The 7216-nt window shown below is 43.8% G+C and overlaps 1 protein-coding gene and 2 pseudogenes across 1 annotated transcript in view; all 3 read right to left on the bottom strand.

The window, feature by feature from the left end:
• Positions 1 to 7216, bottom strand: part of LOC137971024 (uncharacterized) — a 169869-nt gene that overhangs the window by 30767 nt on the left and 131886 nt on the right. The window lies entirely within an intron of this gene.
• LOC137970457 (uncharacterized) lies at positions 2908 to 4189 on the bottom strand (annotated as a pseudogene).
• LOC137970455 (uncharacterized) lies at positions 5864 to 6852 on the bottom strand (annotated as a pseudogene).

Below are 7216 nucleotides of genomic sequence, written 5' to 3'. Positions count from 1 at the left end.
TAGATCGTCCATAAACAGGAGATGGTTGATTCTCTCTCCATCATCAGAGAATTTGTATGCTGGCTCGGCTTTTCTTAAGATGTTCGCAGTGCCTCACTGTGTCAATAGTTTACCTTAGATACGTTGCATTGCTGCGGAAACGAAACAAACTAACAGAAAACCCAGTTAACTTTAGCAGCAAATCCTAACAGGTGCTTGCAACGAATCTGATGAAAGCTAGAATGTATCAAACTCAAGAGGACAAATGTATAGAAAGGTGGATGAAAGCATAAATCATATTGTGAGTGAATGCCCTAAACTAGCACAAAAGGAATATAAAAAGAGACATGACTGGGTGCGTAAGAAGATCCTAACAAATAAAAAGTTTCCGCTATGATTAAAACAAATAATGAACTGGATCTAGCATGAAATGGAGGCTAATGCAGGCAAATTTATTTGCATTTGAAAAAATTTGCCCGCATTAGCCTCCATTTCATGCTAGATCCAGTCCAGCCGTGAGAATTTGAAAATGGTCTATTCAGTTAGTAATTGGGAATAGCACAATCTGCACTGCAGAGGGTACCCCAGGGGTAGGTGCATGTTGTTAAGAGACTGGAAGTTTGGCGTTTTCATGTATCGTTCCCACTTGCAGCAGGATTATTTTTTTACTCGTTTAACCAATGATATTCTTGTTTTGTGGCGTTTCTGCTGCCGTCGTCGTTGGTTAAGCTCACTTTTACTTAATTTTTAGAGAGTTTAAGAAACGGCCACGGCTACGGCAACGACAACTCCAATAAGTAGTAATATTATTGGATAAAGGAAGGAAAATGATGTGCCGCACGTGTGGCATGCATCTATATTGTGCTTTTGTTTTCTGTACTCGTGAAAATAACAACTTGAAATAACTAAATTTAAGATGACAACGCAGGGATGCAACGGTTTATCTTCATTCTCTCTCGTTTCTTCAAATGTTTCCGTACCAATTCAGTTACAGGATGCTTCACCCATATTGTACTAGGTAAACAAGAGGAAATAATGAGATGACAAGGAAAGTTGTATTTTGAAGTGACGTTTTCGTCGCCCGTAGCCGTCGCGCTTGAAATCTTATACTCCCTCTTTTTGAAGAGCAAGGAGGTTCCATTGAACTTGTCATGTTTAGTGGTTAGTATAAAACAAATGACAAATGCATTTTCGACAGGAGGTTTTCATGTGACGTCATCACCGTCATGCTGGTGAACGAAAAAAAAAAAAGATCTCTCATTACCTTCTTTTGTTCGTCCACCAGAAGTCGTAGTATCTTTTGTTATTGGTGTCCTTATGGGTTGGTTGAAAACGTCCTACACTCTTTCTAACCAATGTGCGAATTTACTCATCAACTGTTTATCGTTATTAATAATCTCGAAGATATAAAATTAGTTTGTGTCAGCTAATATCTTGGCTGACCATTCGTTTCACGAATGACCCGATACGCTCGAAATTTCTTCCCGAGTTAAAGTTGTATTTGCAATTTTCTTTGTTTTTTCAAACTATTTATTGTTTCCCTCAATAATAGAGAAAATCACCAATTTATGTGGGCAAAAATCTCGAGCTTACATGTACTGTGACACTCTGTATCGTAATTCTGAAACAAAATGGCCAGTTTCCCTTAATTATAACAGACTTGTGCAACGTAGAGCAATTAATCCTCCTCGCTGGGAGCTGTGTCCCTTTACTCCTAAGCCAACAGTGCAGGTTTGGTGTCAGGCGCTTTCCTGTCTTTATAATGTGATCCACCCTAGACGACCCTGTCAATGGCGACGGCTGAAGAAATAAGTTACGCCACGAAACTCAGTAGTGGTGAAAGCCCCGCTTGCACCCGACTTTCATCGTCCCATCCCGAATCACTGCCTCTGGCACTTCGAGGACCCTCGGTGCTGGTTTATTTTAACATTATGGCTGCGGAGCGAGCAGCAACATACACTGTACCATTCTCCAGTTTACTACCAGAATGCATTGCATTTGAGCAGAACGCCGCCAAACACTCTGGTGAGTCCTTAAGCACGAGGTCCCCTTAAATATTCGATGAAATAACACATCGTGATGTAAGACTGAAATTCCAATCTAGATTAAGCCCTCGCATATAAGTCTTATTGCGCAAACTTCTGCCATTAAATGTTTCAGTGTTCAGAAACATAATAGTCAACCTCCATTCTTTCTTACACCCGTTTTCACAATTCTACCAATTGCAAATAATCGCCAAACTGAATTTAAGCTTCCATCCATCAAACTTCGGAACATCGCAGGGAAGAATGACATCGTCTCCATTGTATTCGATTTTATAGCTTTAGTTCACAGCTCGACTACCACATCGCAGCGATCTGATTGGGTGAATTTCAAATTTGGCTGGATATTGTTCCGAGGCTCGCCGTTCCGGTCGGTTGAAGGTGGGCCTTTTAATTAAGTGTTGGTAAGAACGATTCGGAAGACAATAATTAACCGACCACAAGGATTTCCTAATTAATGATTTATTCTGAAAATGAAGATTAAAACAAAGATTTAACATCGACATTCCTAGCATATTTGAGGCGTAGCACAGACAATCTTAGAGCGACCTTGAAATTACAAAATGACACGAAATTACAAAGAAAAAAGGCTAATAAATGATAACATAATAATAAACTTAAGATGTACCTGAAAGGTAGATCCTCGTGAGGTTATTCCAAAGTTGACAATCTTATTACTATAAATGTGACCGAACTGACCGTAACTTTCCTTCCGCTGACCGCGTGTGTCGGGATACAAAGAACACAAAAGATATAAAAAACGTGAAACGTGATCTAACACCTAGACTATGACCGAAGTGTTAATCAAGAATGTCAATCATCATTTCACAATCAGTGAAAGAAATCAAACTAAATTAAATATACATGTAGCACGATAAAGCTTAAGTCATTCACAACAAATCCTCCGGGGGCGCCAACTGAGGCGAAAAGAAGGCTCATTCTGACCAGCACATTGCGGACCACGCCAGCGGACCACGCCATCTGCTCCTGGGTAGACCTCCTTAACTAATCCAAGACCCCATTTTCCCCGTGGAGCATTGTAGTCGACGAGAAGAACGATGTCACCAACTCTAATCTGACGTCCCTTGGTGTGCCACTTCGACCTGCGTACTTGGGTAGGAACATACTCTCGGATAAAACGTCTCCAAAAATGCTGCGCAATGTTCTGAACGAAGTCGAATCGTTTCCGGGGATTGCAGGACGTATTGAATGACCCTTGAGGAACAGAAGGTGATGTACGACCAAGAAGGAGATGGTTCGGAGAGATAGGCTGTGGATCGTTTGGATCTACTGATGAATATCCCAGGGGACGGCTGTTTACGAGGGATTTCACCTCGGCAAACACGGTGGACATTTCATTCCAAGAAAGCACCTGGTTTCCTACAGCAACTCGCAATGCTAGCTTGGTTTGTTTAATAAGGCTTTCGTAGATTTCTCCTTGATGGGGACTGAGAGGAGTGGTAAATATCCACCGCATCTTGTGCAGCACAGCGAAATCGTGAATTCTCTCTCTCCCTTCTGTTATTAGCTTCCTCAATTCTTTCTCAGCTCCTACGAAGGATTTTCCATTGTCGGATGTGAAGGTATTGGGCCATCCATGATGAGACACAAAACGTCGAAGGGCTTGGAGAAAGATTCTGGGGAAAGGCTCTCAACCACTTCCAGTTGAATAGCTCTCATAGTTGCACAAGTAAAGAGAGCACCCATGCTTTAGTGGACTTGTTTCGGCCATACTTCAAATTAAACGGGCCAAAAAGATCAATTCCCGTAACACCGAATGGTGGGGAGAGCGGCTTCATTCTTTCTGGTGGTAAATCCGCCATCAGTGTCGTGTGCGGTGATTGACGCAGCTTCCGGCAGGTGGCGCAATCTCTAACAAGTTTCCTTGCTAAGCCTCTCCCACGAACAATCCAATATCTCTGACGACTTTCTGTGAGGGTCCTCTCGCAGCCCGCGTGAAACACCTTCTCATGGATATAGTACATAATTAGGGTGGAGATCTGATGGTTTGCTGGCAAAAGGATAGGATGGACTTGATCATAGGGGAATTGAGATCTCTTTAAACGACCACAAACTCTGATAACATCATCATGAGCAAAGGGGGTTAAATCTTGGCACTGACTTCTCCAATTGGTCAATTCTCTCTGGGCTTCCTTGACCCAGTACATTTCAGCGGCTTCTATTTCAGGAACTTGGAGTGGGCCATTTCTGCACTAAGCAGGGTCCTTGGACTTAACTTTCACGTTGTGAACAAAACGCAGGAGGTAGGCTGTAACTCTTACAAGTTTTCTTTAGCCTGAGAAACGTGTCGCATCCATCACGGGTGGAACTCGATCGAGTAGACCAAGAAATCGGCTCCTTTTTCTTTCTGGGTCTTCCTTGATGGAGGGAATTGGGTTAGAGGGCCAGAATTCAGCAGGCATTTTGAGAAAGTCAGGACCTGTCTTCCAGCGCCCATTGATGGTTGCCACAGAGATCCTTTGCTTAAGTCGTGTGCTGCGTTTAGGTCTGTGGGTACTTACTTCCAGGAACTTGAGTCCCAGGTAGACTAAATTTCCGTCACTCGGACCCCAACAAAGGCCTTTAGTGTGGCTGACTCTGAGTGTAACCAGTGCAAGACATTCTTGGAGTCTGACCATAGAATAACTGAAGAAGGCTTCATCTTGAAATCTTCTTGGATAGTTTTCCCTAGATTTGAAGCTATAAGGGCAGCCATGAGTTCAAGTCGGGGAATAATAGGTTGTCGAAGAGGCGCAACTCTCGCCTTTGCTGATACTAAGCGTACTTCCGGGCCATCGGGTGTTGGCCATAAAAGGTAGGCTACCGCTCCATAGGCACATCCACTTGCGTTTGCGAACAAATGTAATTGAGACGCTCCCGTGACATTCTTGGGCTGTAAGCATCTTGGGAATTCTGTAAACTTTAAAGTCTCAAGTTCTGTGAACAGAGTACGCCAATAGGTAACCATTTGCTCGGGCAGGGGATCATCCTAGTCATATTGTTTCGATCTACAAAATTTCTTGCAATGCCATTCTGGCTCTTATTGTTAGGGCGGATGCTAGACCAACAGGGTCATAGAGCTTCAATATATTTGACAAAATATTTCTCTTGGTAAAGCTCCCGATATCCATCTTCTTTACAGTAAAACTGAGAACATCTCTTTGTGGGTCCCAGGCGACGCCTGGGGTCTTCACTCCCTTCTCGCCATCGAGATTGACAGGACTTGTCCTGTTAGGCTTTGCAGTGGGTTCTCCCTTGTCAGGATTTGCTTCAGCGTCTTGACCGAGCTGGCTAACAACTTCTTCTTCAGAAGTAAGCCTTTCTTTGATTTTAAAACTTCCAGTAGCGAGGACTCTGTCTAGCTCTTTGATGCTGCGAACCGCTTTCCCGGAACTTGGGCAAGAATGGATTAAATCGTCCATGTACCTATCTCTTCTCAAAATTTGTGCTGCATGTGGGTTGCCTTGTTCACTTTCAGTAGTCATCTTTAATATTACAAAACTGGCCATGTCTGGAGAAGGTTTATCGCCAAAAGTAACTCTTTGAAGGGCGTACGTTGTGGGCTCCCTAGACTGATCCAGATTTCTCCAAAGGAACCGGTGGACATTCGTATCTTCTTCTGCCAGGTTGATTTGAAGATACATCTTTGATATTTCGCCAATGAAGGCGACTGGCTCTTCACGGAATCGAAGTAAGACTCCGAGGAGGTTACCAATCAAACAAGGTCCTTTGTACAGGAAAGAGTTCAACGAAACCCCTTGAAACTGACATGCTGGGTCAAAGACAACTCTGAGCGGAGTACTTATCTTTTCAGGGCGGTACACGCCGTGATGAGGGAGATACTAAACAGATTTGACATCGGCTCGTAGTTCTTCTTCACTTAGTGGGCGGGCCCAGCCGTTTCTCTTGTAATCCATTATCGCTTCATCGTTCATCTTCGCTTTTGCCTGGTCCTTCAAAAGATTCCTTTCTAATGAAAAAAGTCTCTTCTCTGCCAAAGGGAAGTTGTTGGGAAGAAGAAACCTATCTTTCTTCCACGGAAGGGCAATCCTATAGCGGTCACCTTCGCGTTTGCAGGAGTTCTCCGTTAATGTTAAGGCTTCTTTGTCTTCGCGTGATATTGGAACCTTTGGACAGGAGAATTTCTTTGCTTGAATTCCTACAATTTCAAACTCGTAGAACTTTTCGAGGTTGATAGCTTCCACAAAGCTGATCGCACACACACGGTCCTCCCTCTTCCACTTGTCAGACCCAATGACTAACCATCTCAACCTAGTTTTCTTTGCGACTGGCTCAAACGGGAGACCATGGCGTACCTCTTCCTCAGCTTGTAAGTGACTGTATTGAACACCAAGGATCAAGTCTACTGGGCTGGCTTTGTGGGAAAATGCGGGGTCCCTGAGATGCGAAAATGAGCTTAACCATTTTCGATCTAAGGCAGGAACGTCAAAGATGGTTTTCTCTATTTCGTGGGCTTCAACGAGAAATTCCTTACTTTGCTGTAACGCTGAAATCCAGAAGCTCACCCTTTTACTCACTGGCTGCTAAATCTTCTCGCCACCGACCACTGCCAGGTCTATCCTCTCTCGTTTCCCTTGTAAACCGACGGCCTTAGCGAAATCTTTTCGAACCACTGTTTAAGGATGCTTCCTTCCCGGACTCGACCATTCGCTGCGCTGAAGCGTGCTCGTACTATGGGTAGTAGGCCGTTTCGGTCTAACACCGATGCTATTCCACTTGCTGAAGGTGGGTCAATGTGCAGTAGAGAATGGTGAAGGCGATTGCATCCATTGTGTTCGCATTTTTTCTTCACTTTGCACTCTCTTGTCATGTGGCAAGGGAAGCACAATGTTGGCTTTGTGACAAATTCGAACCTCTCTTTCACGGTTGAATCCAAAAACGTTAGACACTGTGGCACTCCATGCGTGCATTGGCAAATGTGACACTTAAGCTGTCTGGTACGTTGAGCGGAATGTACGCCTCTTCCCCCTCGGGCATCATTTCTCTGACTTTTTGTTTCTCTTTGGATATTCGTGTTTATGGTTTCTTTTTCGTGTTAACTACTCATTAGGTGTTTGCTAAGACATCGATGAAACAATTGAGAACGAAGTCGAAACTCTTAATAGGTAAGCGTAGTCCATTGAGTTGTCGTGCGGGAGGACCTGGGTTCATCTCCGGCCATACCAACATTCAAG

Source organism: Montipora foliosa, chromosome 9 (genome assembly GCF_036669935.1).
Source record: "Montipora foliosa isolate CH-2021 chromosome 9, ASM3666993v2, whole genome shotgun sequence".
Taxonomy (NCBI): Eukaryota; Metazoa; Cnidaria; class Anthozoa; order Scleractinia; family Acroporidae; genus Montipora; species Montipora foliosa.
The sequence above is the reverse complement of the archived record's forward strand: the minus strand, read 5'-3'. Positions and strand labels throughout refer to the sequence as shown.